The 19,294-nt window shown below is 35.0% G+C and overlaps 1 protein-coding gene and 1 pseudogene across 5 annotated transcripts in view; one reads left to right on the top strand and one right to left on the bottom strand.

The window, feature by feature from the left end:
* LOC141455397 (limbic system-associated membrane protein-like) overlaps positions 1–19,294 on the bottom strand; it is a 482,699-nt gene that overhangs the window by 153,583 nt on the left and 309,822 nt on the right. The gene's annotated exons all lie outside the window — the stretch shown is intronic.
* On the top strand, positions 1,852–18,129 carry LOC141455381 (glucose dehydrogenase [FAD, quinone]-like; annotated as a pseudogene).

Raw genomic sequence — 19,294 nt, 5'->3', positions numbered from 1 at the left:
TCAAAATTAAACAGTAGCCGACTCTAACTTTGTCTTTTTCTACTTTAACATGCATGTATAAGATGTGACAACTTCAGAATAAAGGGCATATTAAAGATAAATCAGAAGAATATTTTGGAATAGAGTTAAAATAAAGTACCTATTTAAAAACGAAGATATAATATACATTTTATCATAATTATAACCAAATAATATTATGAACGAACTGGCCAGCATAAGGGTCTGTGACATCTAATAAATTCTAAAAAATGTGAAGGAAAAGTTAATGCAGCAAAATTACTTAAATTATATCAACTAAGCTTGAATGAAATGTTGGGTACTTGCTGATTTGTGTACCTTTTGGCGTTTAATCAACCCTTATACTTAACTTTTTAAACTGTAAGTTTTTGTTAAGGAGATTACGGTTGTATGCTCTCTATTATAACTGCTTCCTTTATGAACCAAAAGCGAAGTATTTCCTTGGTGGGAGCCAAGTAGTTGCAGTAAATACCTTTAGATTATTAATTGAAAACAGATGATCTTCTAGAAGAAAAAGAATAGGAGGGTGAGCACTATTAAATCTACAAATGGAAGAGTAAAGTGATAGATCTGGAGCAGTCCAGATAGAGGGGTAACTTGAGGACAAATGACTGAGATAACAGTGACTGTAGGCTACTGGGACCCACCACCGTGACTGTGTGGTGAGCTTTGGTCTGTGGGAGGGGTTTGTGTTCTAGTACTCAAAGGAGAAAGCTAGGGTAGCCCAGTAATAGGTACTTCCTTAGAGGATGTTCCTCGCTATACCTAGTATTAGCCCTACAACCCTTCTGCCTTCCCTTTAAGCCAAGCACCACTTTTTTATCCTTTTGCTACCAAATAACCACTTAATCAGAACTAGAGATGTAAGTCTCACGTTTTAACCTATCTCACGTGGCTTAGTGTTTTATATAGCTAACACATGTTAACGTAACGTAGATCACATCACATCTATTAATTTATGGTTTAAACGTTTTCAACAATAGTTCCAAATAGAACTCTATAAACATATTCTGCAATTAAGATTGGAGAAATAGGAAAATGGCCAAAAATATTCACAGAGAATTAAGACAGATGAGGCATAAACTTAAAATCAATAAGTTCCAGGACAGAGACCCTTAAAATTTCGCAGAGTGGCGTTCTGAAGATTAAGCTCGAACAAGAAGACAACCGGATAAGTGATAGTTGAATTTTAATTTATACAAAAGCAATAAGCCGTCTTACTAATCACAAATAATGGACATACAGAGCTACACAAAGTAAGGTAAAGCTCTAAACTAATGGATTGAGTGAAATTACTTGTTGCTATTTGACTCCTTTAGCATAAACATGGAGACATGATCAAGTAATAACAAGTTAGTAGTCTGTCGCAAAGTTAGACATCGCCAATCGATACTATATTAGATCTAGAAGTTAAGCATTTCCTACTTACACTTAAAACAGATTTGGTGTCTTAATTTATCGATTTTAATACTCTAAACGGGTTAAACATAATTAAATTTCTTCCGCATCACTAAATTGTTCCTCTAACCTTACACTTCACTAAACTAAACAGGAAGGAAAATAATTAATACACTAATCTAGACTTATCGACGTCTATCGATTTCTTTACCTTAGTTGGGCAAGTTTTACATTGCACATTTAGCCGCAGAAAGATTTCACATATACTTATTTAAGGGTAGAAATTACGGCGTTAATATTCTTTCTTTAACTACAACACGCTCTATCTGCAATTTTCTATTAGAAAGGCGAGGAATTCATTAAGAATACCCCAGCTTAGCCTGGACCTGATGCCTCCACTTCAATGCCCCATCTCCATATCCAAAGCTAATTACTTGTGAAAGATTTTAACGAAGTTCTTTAAAAAGCGCCTTCAGAGAAAGAGATATTCAAGGAGAGTAACGTGAACCTAGTGCCTAGCCAGTGAAAAAAAGCACGTTGCTAGTCAATTACTATTACTACCTGTTAAGGCATGTGCCGCCCTTTCTTGGCGTGACCTTCTTGGCGTGACTTTCTTGGCGGTACCGTTTGATGGTTTTCCCTCACACCCTTTTTCTGTTTCTGTCTCATTCTCATTTTTCCCTTTCTCGCAATACGCGTTATTTCGCGAAAATCCTTTCCTTTCTTGTCGCCGCTAAATATTTTATTTTTCTACTCTTATGTCGTTGTTTCTTTATCAGCTCCCACGCTATCAAACCCTTCCCCTTCTCGATTCCCTCTAAACGGAGTTTATATATCCGTCCAGCCCTGCTCTGCTTCACATCTAATAAGTATCCGCTGTATATACCGCTTCATAGTTGTTGACGTCCGGCTGTGCTGTACATCACATCTAGTTCGCGAACGCTGCATCCCCGCATCATAGCGCACCGCTTCATCACGCGACTACTTCTCGCTCTGCCAAGGAAACCTTAAGGTGTACCCTGGCCAATAACGCATCTGAGAGTCAACGCAGCTACCAGTTCGTGAGTCTACACCTGGCCAGCTGTACGCTTCAAGCACCGCTTCGTGTACTTCCACAACGCTTCATCGTTGTGTACTTCCGTCACTCGAGTCTGGCTGTTGGTGTACTTCTTACCGCATCTCAGCCTACTACGTACGATTCACTTCCGCTGATAGCTGGCACTTCGCTTCATCCGCATCTAGTGCATTGATTGTACTATTTACGCCTTCCACATCCGCATCTAGTGCACTTGGTGCACTATTACCCTTAACTCTTCCGCTTAACCCGATATCCAATTCTAATACGCCTCTTTGGGCCTAAACCCAAATATTTCTTACGCTTCTAGGAGCTCAACTACACATTACACACACACATCTCTACACAATTGTTTACCTAAGCTCCTTAATAGTTCCTATTCCCTTCTACCGCTTATTTAGAGATCCTTCACCGCCTGGCGGATGCTGTGTGCGCTCGCTTCCGGTACTCCGTAGGTAAGTGTTTCCTTTCTACCGATTTTTATTGTTATTATATTTTCTTTGTTTTCTTATTACTTATTATAATCGATTGCAGTGCCCCCTTGGGCACACACCCATCTTAAATTGCGTTTACGTCACCTTCCCCTCGCCGCATCTGGGTGTAAGCCTTACGCGCTTACACTACCAGAGATTTTCTCTCTCAAGAAGCTACTAACGGCTCAATGTCAGTTTTATCTGCAACGAGAGAACAGTGCAAAGAAGCCGACAGTGTACAGTAAAAAAAGCTGTGGGCGCCAATAACCTCAGATGTTGAAGCCCTTAAATTAAAAAACAAAAAACTACCAGGTACTTAATGTCGTTTCGCCCAAACATATTATAGATGGTGTACCCAAAAATTTACTTGGACTAAAAACTCTTTTACAAAAGGTGGTAAACAAAATTTTATACCAGAGAGAACCAAAACTTGCATCTTCCAATTTTTTATCCTTAAAAAATCACGGTTAATTTCAAAGCCAGTACTTATGTTTCAAAATACTAGTGTTATGTGGAACCATTTTGGAGAGAATCCCCCCCCCCCAAAATGAAAAAGCTATCTAGTAAAATAGCTCTTTCGGTTGTTCAAAAGCTAACTACCGAATCTCGAAATGGTAGCACCAATTCGAGTCATCAAACTTAAACAGTGTTTGATTTTATCTTTTTGGAATTACGCTAACCACAAAAACACACACACACACATAGACCAGCAGTAACTATCACCTTTTCAGCTTCAGAAAATCTTAAAACGGAAATTGAAGAAATCTTTACGACTGCATTACCTTAGTAAAGAAGTAAAGCGCAATAACATACAGTTAATATCATGGATCTCATTCGCCAAGAATCAATAGTCTACCTAATTTTATAAGCACATGGAATAGATAATGATTCGACGAACTGATAATTACGTTAGTTCATTAATTTATGAATAATGATCAGAAAATAATGGGTAATTCTATATCAGCCATGTTATATACATCAGGGGTTTATTCTTACCGCAACAACCAACACTATTCTACAATGCATTATATAATATAATACAAAATTATAAATTTCCTTTAAATATAATAAATACATTTGGATTAATTACAGAATAAAATGTTAATATTCGTACCTTTTTATCTTCTTACATCTTTTGTTAAACAATAGAAAATTATTAAAATATTAAAACTCCTAAAAGGGAAGAAAAAGTATTGCCAACTTCATTTTCTTAAAGACTTGTCAAAGTACAAGTATAAGTTAATATGCCATCAAAATCAATGAGCACAGTTAATCCCGCAGCTTAACCCCTAAAGATTCCCGTGATCTGGAACGAAAGCTTGGCAAAAAAATAAACCAAAATTGACAATAATTTCCTGTTCCTATGAATGAATTTACCATTTACTAAAAAACATTAATAGTACTCTACAAAGATAGTACTGAACAACTCTTACCACTTTCTGAGATAGTTACGGCTGTGAGTGACAAATGCACAGTCTATAGCGGGCAGAAATGAAAGGAACCTCCCTACTTTTAAGGAAATAGTCCTGGAAGCAGTCAGACAGATCAATAATCATTACAAATTACCAATTCAGTGCGACAGCAGTTCAAAAACTCAATCATCACCTCGCGAAAACCACCAACAATCATGCCACGGCTACCTCTTGTTTTGGAATCACTGATATTTAATCATTAATATTCATAATTAAGACATAAATCAAGTTAGCTTGGTAGTTGCATTTATTTATTTGAAAATAATCTAGTGATGTTTTCTTATAAATTTTAATACTTATTCTTTCATCCTAATCAACAAATCACATTTCCATATCAGCCTTTCAATTTCTGCACACTACAACCATAACTTGCACTAAACCGTAAACCGCACTGAAGGTCTGTTATTTTTTATTAAAATTAGTTGGAGACTGGAAGAAGTCAGCTAAGTTTTGATTGAAACAACAGTTGTAATACGAGTATGGGACTGAAGTTTCGAAGAGGAATTTTTAATAATAATAATACTTTATTTGAAAAGAAATTCTAATACAAACATAAAAAATGAAAAGAAAAGTATTCTACGGCAATGGAAAACCGTCTGCCGGAGGTTGATATACATATATAAAATAACAATTACAAATTGCTTTATAAATTGACTAAGTAATTAAAAACAAAAACTGCTAAAAGAGAATACAAAAGATGAGAAAAAAAAAAAAACAAATAAATAATAATACAAATAAAATAGTAATAATAAGCAGAAAAAAGAAAAGAAAGTTATTCTCTTAAAATAAATTATTATTTTCTATTTTTTTCTTCTTCTTTTTCTTTTTAAGTAAAAATACATGAAATAAACTAAATATAAAAAAAAAAAAAATAAATAATAAAAAGAAAGAAAAAAAAAATAATAATAAAAAAATAAACTAAATATAATAAAAAAAAAAAAAAAAAAAAAATAATAATAACAATAATATACTAAATATATGAACTACTAAACTAAGTACACTTAGTTAAAGCAAAAAGAACCTGTATAGTGTAATACAAAGAAAGCTTAATCAAAATTAAATTCCATGATCAAATTGTATCTATATTGCCAGGCGTGTCTCGCAAAATTAATAATCCCAATGCAGTTTTCGCCATTGAGCATCAATATTAACTCCGATCTAGATAATTTGCCACAACCAACATAAAGCCTACGTATCTCCGAGAGAATGGAGCAGTCTGCCAAAAAATGACAGACATCCTCCCTCGCTCGAGAGTTACACAGAGAGCACAAGGAGTTACTTCTCTCAACCCAAGGGGTATAATTTAAATAGAGTAGCTCACCACGAAGTCTGAATAGCCAACCAAGTTGACTAAGCGTTAGTTTCATTGAGTTGGACACCAAGCTACAAGGCTTGACAGAATAATCCAACTCTTTATACAATAAAAACCTCGTAGAGCAACGAGCCAACCCCACACACTCCTCAAGATGGTGAACCCCTATTCTTTGTACGATGGCCGTTAGTTGCGTCCGCCAATTAGACATATTTGCAATGGATGAATCAAATGCACAAGAGTAGCGCTGAGCTAAAGAAGACCAGTGCTTAAACCAAGAAATTTTATTTTTAATAATCTCCAAAGCCAATATTTTGGGAAGGCGATAATCGGGCAAGTTAAGAACTCTTAGACAGTAGCTAAAATGTAAAGAAAAAGTAAAAACCTTAATAAGAGTTGTGGACGTTTCAATAGGAAGCATATAATAAGAGGAATTTAGATGTTTCTACACTACCTTCTTAGATCCAAAACAGAGAGCATATGGAGACGTTCATCTCCAATAAACATTACAAAAAAAAGAAGCAATCTACGAAGGGCATTTTTCAGTAATACTTGAGTCAATAGTCTAACGCTGGGCACTCTATTTAATTAATAAAAAAGTTATAGGAATGTTAGCTCAGTTCAGGCTAATAGTAAAGGCAAATATCATTCACACGATAAATCGGAACAGACAAATGTAAATGCAGACTGCCATCAAGTGTTGCAGATCTTATCTTAAATGCAAACTTTCCGGTTTAAACCAAAGAATTGGTCCAGTCTCAAAAGTGAAACCAAGAAGTCTTCTTTGAGGTGAGATAAATGTTAGCAGTAGTACTCGTATAGCCACAGACAAAGGCAAAATAAGTAATTCTAAGAAGGGATAATAAGGACCAAAGCGAAATCAACAGAGAATGTACATCAAATTTGACAATAACGAACATCCCCCTAGTTCATTATCACAGAATAAAACAATAAAAGACACCCAGATTTTCCACAAAAATGGAGCTGCAATTTTCTATTTTAAGTAAATCAGGGATAAAACTTTTTATTCCCCCTAGCAACATAAGTATGGATCTTTTTAAAGAGGAATAATAAAAAAGTTAAAAGTTTTTATTCCAGCCTCATTACTCACCGAGTTGATCTCTTCGTCAGACCATTAAACCTGGGAGTCACACCCCTCCTACTTCCAGCTTCCTCCCTTGCTTATTCTTGTTTTTTGTTTCCTACATTAGCAACCTTCCTTCAAGATTTACCTTCATTAGCATCCACTCTACTGAATGTAGAAATAGTATAAATGTTTCTTATTTGCTCTAAAATGCAATTATTAAATGTATCTTGAGATAAAATTTATTCCGATCCGATGCCTAATAATTTATACAAAAAGGGCCTTTGGTACTGCTACCCTCTCTTCGCATTCCGAAGTGACCTCAGCCTCCAGTCACCTCCCAGAACATCCATCCTTAACGAAAGAAAGTGACGCGAAAAATAAAAGATTACGTAGAATGAACAAAAAAGTATCCTCTACGGTTTTTCTTATTGTCGTGTTGTTAAATTCAGCAATACTTTCTGCTTCTTAGTGAGTACACAATTTTGGGTTACATATGAACAACTTGGTATTTTCGCGTCACACTGCACAGAATAGAGATTATCAGAAGAATGCGCAAGCTATTGAGACTATTCGTCAAACGACCAAAACTTACATTACAAAACAAACTTACTTTGTACAAAATTATCGGAGAACTTACTTCCCTGGGACCTCCTTACTTATTTATGGGCCTCCAGTTTTGAAGTTTGGGGTTCCGCTAAGCATTCCAATCTTTCCTGAATAATCCGAAATCCTTCGAAAAATTACAATGCTCCTTATTATGTCTCCAAATGATAATACCTCTACGTAATGATCTACGCATTCCCATCGTGTCCGATCTGACGAAATTCCTCTATCATAACTACAACTTCTTATTCTATCATCATTAACCTCTAGTACAACAGACCAACCTTATATTCTATCCTCTTGTTAGACGGCTGAAGCGCCAGGGCCTCCTGATCATCTTCACCATGAAGTATCCCAAGCCATAAAGTATTTTCTTCAAATGACATTCATGTTATTCTAAATTTTTCAGTTGCAAATTAATAAATAAAAAAGTAAAGTAATCGCCTATTTTTTTCAGGCGGGGCTTAACGTCCAACTACCAATTAGGTGTCGTGGACGGAGGCGACTAGCAAATGTACTTTACTATTTCTCATTTAACCATTAAATAAAATCCAAGGCCTAAAACCGGGAATCGAACCCAGTACCACAATGCATATTAGCTTTGCAGGACTCGCCTCTAACCGCTCGGCTACCATGGCGCCTAAATTAATAAATATTTTAATAATAATAAAAAAAAAGAGTACATAAGATTAGCAAAAAAACAACTCAAAAGTAATTTATAAATTTAAGCGAGTAATTCCAGACTAAATCCCATAACAATTTAATGTTTATGATAAATATCATGTCAGAAAGTTCAGAAACTATTATGTCGGCCATCATCTTACAAATTACTTTTGAAAATATGACTGACAATCCCACTTAGTCAGTTCACGCTTGAAAAGATTGTTTCCATGACACACAAATTACACGTATTGTCGAACTCACGAGAAGATTTAAGGTCGTATTATATATCAAACGTAAACTTCAATTGTTATTCAACAATATAATCATTTATTCCAGTTTATGTTTAATTATATCTTATTTGTTTGAACAGAGTATTAGGTTAATTATAAAGACTTTATTAAGAGGCAGTCCTTAATATCAAATTATCAGAATATTCCCTCATTAGAGACATCTAATTCAAAGTAAAATGAACCGGGTGCTTATAACTCGCACGACTTCTCGCTACAATTCTCGAAGTTCTTAATTTTTTTAAACTACCAACTTTAAAACAAATGAAATTACTAATAGTTTCTAGAGATTATAAAAACCATATCTACGAGGTATGTTCAAAAAGTAACGGGAATTTTCGTTTTTTGAAAAAAATATTTATTTATTCTTCTACATTAATATTGTCGCCTTCAAAGTAGTCCCCTTCGCATACAATACACTTGTGCCAGCGCTTTTTCCAATCCTCGAAACACTTCTGAAACTCGATCTTTGTGATAGCTTTCAGCTCTTTCAGCGATTCGCTTTTAATGTCATCTATGCTTGTAAAACGACGGCCTTTTAATGTTCTCTTTATGTTTGGAAATAGAAAAAAGTCACATGGAGCCATGTCTGGCGAATATGGAGGCTGGGGCATCGTTAAAGTTTTGTTTTTGGCCAAAAATTCACGAACAAGCAATGAAGTGTGAGCAGGTGCATTATCGTGGTGCAAAATCCATGAATTGTTTTGCCACAAATCCGGGCGTTTTTTTCGGATTGCTTCACGCAAACGGCGTTGAACTTGTAAGTAGTACTCCTTATTGATTGTTTGACCTTGTGGCAAGAATTCATGATGCACTATGCCATTAAAATCGAAGAACACAGTGAGCATAACCTTCACATTCGACCGCACTTGTCGAGCCTTTTTCGGTCTTGGCGATCCAGAATGCCTCCACTGGGACGATTGAGCCTTAGTTTCGACATCATATCCGTAAACCCATGTTTCGTCACCTGTTATAACACGTTTCAGTAGATCCGCATCGTTGTCGACTTCATTGAGTGACTCTTGAGCAACTTCCATTCTCCGCTGTTTTTGTTCGAAATTCAACAATTTTGGAACAAATTTTGCTGCCACACGTTTCATACCCAAAACATCCGAAAAAATTTCATGGCATGAGCCAATTGATATGGCAACATCATCAGCGACTTCTCTGATTGTGATTCGGCGATCGTTCATAACCATTTCTTTCACTTTTTTCACGTTTTCATCGGTTGTTGATGTGCTTGGACGTCCAGGTCGTTCATCATCTTCAACGTTTTCGCGGCCATCTTGGAAACGCTTATACCACTCGTAAATCCTTGTTTTACTCATAGCAGACTCACCATATGCCTTTATTAACATTTCACACACTTTATTTCATTTTTTACGCAAAATTTAATACAAATTCTTTGATCCATTTTTTTTAACAAACAAAAATCGCCAAGCTCGAAAAACACGTCTAACCTTAACGGCTGCCACTTAAGAAGTAAACAATGAATATTACTGAAAATTTTATCGTACTTCAGGGGCATGTGTACCAACATAATAAAAAAAATTTTACAATCAGACTCTCCAAACCCGCGAAATTTAAAAATTCCCGTTACTTTTTGAACACACCTCGTATTTGCTAAGTGAGCAGTCGCAAAGTAAAAGTAAACCGTTCTACTAAATAAATAAGACAAAAAGTAAAATGGTAGGCATAATGTAACTTTGAAAATCAACATATATTATATGTTAATTATAAATATGGTAATAAACAGTAAAAATATTTAAAGACAGTAGATAAAACGGAAAGTATAACAGGAAAGTTTGTTGATAATTCTGTCTGCTTATTAGGTACCAATGAGCCAGACAATGCTGAATAGTTGATATACAAAAGTAGTGTAAGTAACAGTACTGTAATAATTGTTTAGTGGAATTTCATGGTACATGCAAACTTGATTATTTATTGATTTGAACGCAAGGGACCAAGGCAGTTTTGTGTGACTTAATTTTATTTTGGACAACATTTTTTATTTATTGATCAGTTTTGGTTTTATTTAAATTTAGAAAAAGTTGCCGAAATGGATTTAGAGACTTTATTGGCAGTTTTGGCCGCAATGCTGGCACTTTATTGGCCGGAAGAATTGGATCCCTCGCTAAAACCAAAAGATTCTTCATATTTATTATTGCAAGGCAAACAACTTCATTTTGACTTCATTATAGTGGGTGCTGGGTCTGCAGGTAGTTAAATTTGTTTTTTTTTTTTTTACTTCACAATGTACCTAATGGAGTGCTAAATTGGTTAAGATGCATGTTGAATTGTTACAGGTTGCGTTCTAGCAAACAGACTTTCAGAAAATCCGAACTGGAAGGTGCTTTTGATTGAAGCTGGAGGAGCAGAAAATTACACCACTGATGTACCTGCTCTAACAAGAGCGCGTAGTGGAACCAAGTATAATTGGAATTATAGAACGTCCAAACAACAGTTTTGTTGCTTAGGTAAGTTTTTAGAATATCCTCTTGGATGTTTTCGCTTTTTATAGTTTGACATTGATATTGTACTATTTATTGATTTTCAATAATGTAACTTAGTGAATTCTAAATCTAGGTACCGACGGATATTGTAATTACCGAAGGGGACGGGTCATTGGCGGTTGCAGCACTACAAACGGTATGTTGTATGTCAGAGGGAACCCGCGAGATTTCGATGAATGGGAAGAAATGGGTAATCCTGGATGGAGTTATAACAGTGTTTTGCCATATTTCCTCAAATCTGAAAACACTACAATAAAGGAATTAATTGATTCACCATATCACTCGACAAAAGGCCTCTCAGTGTAAGTTATGGTAATTATAGACTTCCTATTAATGAAGATTACATTCAAGCCGGCAGAGAATACGGCTTGGATGTCATAGATTACAATGGAAAAACGCAAAATGGAATAGGCTACACGCAATTCACAATGCGAGACGGAGCGACGAGGAGTAGTTCATCCAAAGCGTATCTAGATCCAATAAGAAACAGACCAAATTTATTCATATTTATGAACAGTTTAGTTACTAAAGTTCTGTTCAGTGGGCTCGAACAAAACGTGCTATTGGTGTCTACTGTATGACTGACGGTGTACAATATGACATTAGAGCAACCAAGGAAGTTATATTGTCGGCTGGAGCTGTTGAGACCCCTAAACTGTTAATGCTTTCTGGAGTTGGTCCTAAGGATCATTTGCAAGAATTGAATATTCCGATAGTGGTTGACTTGCCCGTAGGAAAACATTTAGTCGATCATGCTGGAGTAATAGTGTCATATAAAATAAATACAAGCGTCATTAATTGTTGCCATGAGTTCACAAACCAAACTATAGAAGAATATGTACGGTATAAGGATGGTGAGTTGACTTCACATAGTTGGCAAGTACAAGCTTTCATACAAGGAAAAACGATGCCTTTCAATGCTTCGTTTTCGTTGTCTATGGGTGTAAACGGCTTCAACCATTCGTTACACCATGGACCAAAAGCTCAAATTTTAATTATGTTATTGGATCCAAAATCGGTGGGAGAGATACGACTAAAAAGTAATAGTTACAAGGATTATCCACTTATAGATCCAAAATATTATTCCATCAGATCGGATATGGTTGGACTGATGTGGGCATTAAGAGAACTAGCGAAATACATGTCAGCTGCTGCCTTGGCTAAATATTCACCTGTCTGGGATGTGTTCGACGTATCAGAATGTAAAAATTACTTTAGTGAACCTGTTACCGATCAATTTCTTGAATGTTATTTAAAATATAAAGGTGGTACGCCTCTTATCATCCTGTAGGAACAGCGAGAATGGGTAATGACAGTTACAGTTCCGTGGTTGATTCTCAGCTTAGAGTGCATGGTATTGCAAATCTCAGAGTTGTGGATGCGTCCGTAATGCCCAAAATAACCAAAGGCAATACTAACGCTCCAACTATAATGATTGGAGAAAAAGGGGCTGATCTTATTATCAGCAATCACTCTTTAAAAAACAAGACATGATGGAGTCAAATATAAAGTTTATTTGTTTATTAGTTGATTGTATGCGAGTTAATTTTAATAAACTGATATTTTACCTAATTTTTCTAACCCAACTACCCATTCATTGCTGCCTATTGCATCTCTTTTAAGAAGCTATTGCAAAATAAAGAAACCGTAGTTAAGGAATATGTGATTTGGCCGACACTTAGCTGAACCGATCGATCACTTACTTATAAAGCTTAAATGGAATAATCTGGTTGATGAACAGAGGCGATTGGTAGGAACGTCAGGACTCTGGCGCGAAATTCTAAAGGAAAAGGCAGAAATGATTCGGTAAATAGTTTTCATGAAAATAGCATTTCATGCTTAAACGGTTAATCTGAGCAAAAAATGGTAGAGGAAAAATTTGTTGCCCATCATCTCTAGTTTCAGAATATGAGACTTGATTTTAGATTCCTGCCCGCATACGCGGCTGACGCGCGACCAAAAGTGAGGGTTCGCAGTTGATACCCATTTTCATATACACAGTTTTAAAGAGTATAAAAAGTTATTAAAGAAACCGGAAACCGCAATTCGATATCTTCATAATTAAAGGTGCTAGGCCATTTCAAAATCTGGTATTTATTAATCATATTTCAACTTTTTAACTTGTTATCAAAGAGTAAGAAGAGCACGCGATGGGCCATTTTTATGTATTTTTCATCCCCTTTCTTCTGAGAATATTGCGAAGGCAGTAAAGCTAGTTTTTTTTTCTTAATATCGGGAAATAAGTCGTTTTCCGAGTGATTTCTCTAAGAAAAATCAAATGTTAAGAGCTTTAGATGTTCACAAGCATACACGGAATGACTAAAAAATAATTTTACATCTGTTACAAACAAGAAGGTTTAATAATTATTTGGTAATTTTGGGAGAGTTGCGTTTAATTACCAAAAAAATTGGAAACCACCTGCCACATATTTAAGTGATCAATATCTTTCATGTAAAGGATCAAACTTATTCCTTAATTTATCAAATAATGCACTTTACGCAACTTGTGTAGCATGTACTGTGCCTTCAAAGGTGCCTCCTCAGATACAGAGAGCAGTTGATAACCTCCTGGCTAACCTGGCTTGCGAGCCAGAAGAGGCACCTTTGTAGGTTATATATATATATTTTAGATTTTAGCACAGATTTATAGAATAAATTTCTAAAATTCTGTAGGTTTGATTTTTAAAGTCGCTCCATGATAATTTGTTTACTTCCCCAAATTTTGGGGAACTACCCCTGTCCGTTTTTAAAATATCCTAAAAAGAATTTTGTTACAAAACTACTCAGCTAAAAAATTATTGATCTACCTACTATATAATGTATCTTCTTAACAAAAACTTACAGTTTAAAAAGTAAAGTATGTAGATTAAACGCAAAAAGGTACACAAAATCAGCTAGTACCCAACATTTCATTGATACTTCAGCTCGCATTTTCAGCCATTTAGAAGCGTACAAAAAAGCTTAAGTTTTTTGAACAAATTTTTATAACGATAGTCTCAATTAAGTAATTTTACTGCGTTAAATTTTCCTTAATATAGTTTAGAATTTAATAGATATCACAGTCCCTTTTATGCTGGCCATTTTCAGGCACAAAATATTTGTTCAGTGAAGTGTAGCACTCCTTTGAGTTATTGTTAAAATACTAATTATTTGATTATAAAACTTTTTTACAAGTACTCAATTAAAGGGACTAACACTTAATTATAAGAAATGAATTCCAGAAGTAGTTATTCATTTTGCGTAATTTGTGCTCTCGTATTCTTCTGTAGCAAAAAATTCCAAATTAACACTTCGTTTGTCAAAAGTAGTTATCAGTTTAAAAAAAAGCAACCAACTACGAAAAACCCCTTCTTGTCCACCTGCTTCTGACCTACTCTATCAAAAAACTTAACTCCCAGCTCGCTCATTAATCATCAAACTTAAAAGTATACAAGAAAATAACTTAACCAAACCATTACCCACTCTATAAACTTATGTTTTAAAATCTAAACTTCATTCATATGTTAGTTCTATTCTAGTCTAGGAATGGCTAAGAACGAAATTAAAAAAAAACAGTTTATATTTAGCTGAACTACTCCCCCCAGGGACAGCTGTATCGGTTATTGTATTTTAAATTTCTACTTACATAAAACGAGATTTAAATCTATTTATTTTGGTTCAAATTTCGAGGATTTGTTACTTGATATTGTTCAGAAAAGTTGGAAAATTAGCTCTAGCGTAAAAATCGACCAGGTTTTTTGTGTGATTGTTGGGGGGGGATTGTTCTTTGATAAAATATTGAAGACAAAATTGGTAAGTCTTGTAAAAAAAGAAAAAGAAAAGTAACCATTACAATAAACATAAACATAATCGCAGGATGTATAATAGAAAAGTTTTCCCCTTCTATTCAAACACAGAGTATTAATGTTTCTTGTATCTTTTAAATCTTTTCCAGCCCATAGCTTTTCTTCTATCAGTGTGTCTGTATGAGAGAGATATCTCTATTATCCTGGAGGTAATAAAAGTTGTGCAAGTGTCTGGGGCGGAGCGAAAGCCAAGAGCTCGTGTGCCCGCATGTCGAGAACAGTCTGCAGCCCCTCAGCTCCGTTCTCGCAATGTAATGTTCTGTTCTCCTGTGGGAGTAGGTAGAAATACAAACAACTTGCCTCTATTATTATTGTTATCATTATCATCTCATTATTATTATTATTTAATGAACAAAGAAGTTATTTTAAAATTAGAACATAATAAAATTAACTGCAAGAGCAATTAGTTCCTTTTTTGTTATTATAAGATCATTGAAGCATTATTTGCATAAAGTTTGCATTTAGTCAGCGACTGAGAGCCTACAAAAATTTTGTACGGTTACAGCCTTTAAAACAAATTAAAATTTTTGAGATTATTCGCCGTCACATTGGACTAGGAGGAAGACCGTTGAATACGAATTCAGTTTGGCGATGACACCTTGGATAACTAGCTGTCACAAGCGTAAACAGAGCATTGTAAAACTGACTCTTCCTCAAAGTCAGGCCAAGCTCTGACAAAAGTCATTTTGTTGGAAGTAGGCAAATTTCCCAAGAGGCAAGAAAATCTAAGAACGACAACGTTGACGATATAAACTTATGCTTAAGTACACCAATGAAATTGTTAATTAAAACTAAAGTTTTAAAAATTCTGTTAACACTTTGAAACTGCAAGGACGTAAAATATATTTGTATTAGTCACTCTAGTGGTAGACAACCGGAGTTCTTACCACAATAAGAAATACTTACATCGGTAAGAGAAAATAAAGTTCAAAGGGAGAGAAATAAGAGGGGAAAACGAACTAAGACTTCGAAGTTGAAAGCAGTATTGCCAATTACCAATTCTAGGCGTTAACAATTTTACCAATTCAAAACAATTCACTTAGCGACTACGGTCAGTATCCGTTCGAACAATTAAGCCCACGTAGACCACTTGCATTATAAACATTAATTCATATTTAATTCATACGTACTCACAATTATGTCATGAATTAAGTTGACTCGGTATTTATCCTTTCATATTCATCTCACATTCATAGCGTCATCACAGCTCTCACTAATAACACAACTCTTTCTTTCATGCCCACTTAGAGCAACCACCATCATCATCTTCGTCTTCTTCTTCCTTGGAAGACGTCAGAGGTATCAGACTTAAGATTGCAGGAGCCATAATTAAAATGAATGCTGTCTAGAGTCGGAGGGATCCGACATGAAAATTTAGATTTATCCTTCGTCGTTGAGTTTGATAATGTAAAGGCCCTCACATCAATAATAATAATAATAATAAGGGAAGGGATTAGCTATGAGGTTAGCATACTGGACTCCCACGCGGAGGTCCCGGGTTCGAATCCAGCAGCTGACCCTTAGATTTTCTCTTCCTAGGAGCTTCTTACAGCTCACTGTCCGGTGATGGACAGTGTTGTCTGTAACGAGAGAACACTGTCCGGAGGCTGGCAGTGCACTGGAAAAAGCTCCAGGCGCAAATGCCCTGAAATGTTGACGCGCCTTAAATCATTAAAAATAATAATAATGATAATAATGGGTGCTAATGGCCATAGTCGTCGATACGCTGGAAAAAAATAATAATAATAATATAAGCACAGAGCTTCATTTGCTAAATGTGTACATCTACTTACACTTCATGAAAAAATACACAGATAATTATTAGCTACACGATAAGCCCAGAGGATCCCTAAGCGGAGATTTGGGGGCCATGGGAACAGTCCATGTACAGAGTTTCATTTAATTAACATAAAATCCACTTCTGCGCACTTATTTATTATATAATACTTTATTTGAAATACAATTCAAAATTATGAAAAAAAATGAGTAAAAAAACCTGAATAATATGAATCAAAATGAATTAATAAAATAAAATATTTTCCCAGTATAACAACGATGTAAAATGATGGAATAGAATTGCAGTAGGAGCTAAAAAAAAATTTAATATTACGCGTTGAATTCTCCAATTAAAAACTTTCTGTAATTCCGATCGGTCAAATGAAAATTTTAAAAGTTCTGCCCAGTTTTGGTTGTTAATTCTTTCAACTCATCTTTGCCGAACCATCTCATTCAAAATTCTTTCAACGACGAGCATGCACCCATATATATTGTATCCTCAAACAAACAGCTGTCTGTGCAGAGAGAATTTCTACTGGCCGCGTGATGTATATATTGAGCTTTAATAATTGAACTCTATTTTATTAACTACTTTTATGATGTTCAAATTGTGTCTATCAAAATTATATTTATTTTCACCTATAACTGCATTTTAAAAAAATTGAATATTGAATCCTAAACTTTTATAATTAAATTAAGTAACTTGCCTACTTTTTCAAGCGGGTTTTACGCCCAACTACCAATCAGGTGTCGAGGACGGAGGTTATTTGCAAACATACTTTACTGTGAATTTCTTTGATTAAACATTAAATAAAATCCAAGGCCTAAGACCGGGTAATCGAACCCAGTACCGCAATACATATTAGCTTCGAAGGTCTCGCCTCTAACCGCTCGGCTACCGTGGCGCCTAAATTAAATTCATTTTCCAAAAGTCCTGAAAGTATTCCAGTACTGCCGATATTAAAGTTATCGTCGCTACGAATCGTGTAGATATTTCGGTTCAAGTTTTGCGGCGATCTGGGCGATTAGATCGTAAGAATGAGTTCCCACATACTAAAGAGGACGCCCGAGCACGAAACATGCAGATTCATTCGTAGTAAAACGGATGACTTTAGCTATCTGTGTGAAAGGCTTAGAGCGTAACAGATCACTGGTGACACATGAAGATTCTATGGATACAGTATTAAAAGTTCAAGCAAAGAAGAAAACAAATTTGAATTATTATGCTTAAGCAATGTGGTTTTGTTTTGCAAAAATTTAAACTTATTTTAAAGAGCCGATTAAAACTTTGTTATTGCCCGCCCACTTGATAGTCAGTGTTCTCCAGTCATTAGGCTCGACAAATAGATTTAAATAATTTGTAACAATAAAACTTCCTATGAAATATTTCTTACGCTAAAATGCAGGAAAGTCTATTGTTAACAGCAATACTATCTGAATTTAATTAAGATGCAGTTGCAATGAGTATAAAAAAAAATAGGTTCATCTAGGTTTCGAAGTCAATATACGTATTGCAGAATATCCTTTTAATAAAATATGCATGTATATAACATATGCAAATATACAGAGCTGAAGACCAGAAAAAATGTTTACTTTTCCAAGTGCCCAATTTAGTTCTAGCTTTAAGAATTAAAAAAATAAAAATATTTTTAAGGCGTAAGAATTAATGGATGCTAGCAGTAACAGTATCGACATGATGGTACCGACAACATCTTCAACTTAATCACAAAACTGCCAAAGAACGGAGAGCAAAGAACCAGAGCAGAAACGCTGTAATTTATTCATCCTCTATTATATCTAAGGAAGAAAAATGATAGTTCTCTAAAAGTTTGGTCTTGATTGATAACGAAAAATATTTGATAGATGAAAAATCTTTTATTTTATCTTCTCTCAAAGACATTGCAGATATGTCCTCATGCTTTTTTCATACCCTGACTTTTATATATGTCTTTAGCTGTTCATTTATCTTCCTATCTTCAAATCTTCAGATATCTAAAGATGATGGTTTACACTCTGGATATCTCCACAATCTCTGGTGGAATTTCCACCATCAGTCAAGCTCCATACTTCTTTCCTTTCTCTCTGATAAAGAAGGAGTGATTAAAGCCGGTTTTTCCCTTTCACTATCTATTTATATTTTCAAATAAGTAAAAACAATATTTTCCCTAGTCATCTGGTCTACAATTCTCGTTGGTCAAAATTAAAACTGTCCGGTAGGACAGTTGTATAAGGGTTGACCATCAAAAACTGCACGAAAAAGCGTAACGTTGAAAAACACCCAACTTTGACAATTTTTTTCTCTTTTTCTATAAAAGATAAAATTCCCAAATTTTCTTTAAATCTTACTCCAAACCCTCCTTTATAACTGTAATTTTTTTTTGCAACCACCCAGATCTAATAGGTTTCGAGAAAAAAGTTGCTGAAAATGAGCAAAAACCCCTTTTTCAAAAAATGTTCTTGTTCTTGTTCTTCTTGTTCTTCTTCTTGTTGTTACCTTTTTTGTAAACAACGTAGCGCCTAAACGCGTGAACCGATATTCATGAATGAGGTGTCATTCGATTCGGAATTTAATGTAGATGTGCCTTTTGGGGGTCTCGACGCTGTACATCGAATGGGAAAGGAGTTAGCCCCCTTTATGTAAGGCCCCCTCCAAAATTATTATTACTAATTACTCTGTAAATCTTGGCCCGATTTAGTCAAGTAATTCTACTGCATTAATTTTCATTAATAAGTTATTTTTTAGAATTTATTAGATGTCACAGACCCTTATGC

The sequence above is a fragment of the Rhodnius prolixus genome, unplaced genomic scaffold (genome assembly GCF_049639745.1).
Source record: "Rhodnius prolixus isolate KJV_2025 unplaced genomic scaffold, Rpr scaffold_4, whole genome shotgun sequence".
Lineage (NCBI taxonomy): Eukaryota > Metazoa > Arthropoda > Insecta > Hemiptera > Reduviidae > Rhodnius > Rhodnius prolixus.
This window is presented reverse-complemented; position numbering and strand designations above follow the sequence as displayed.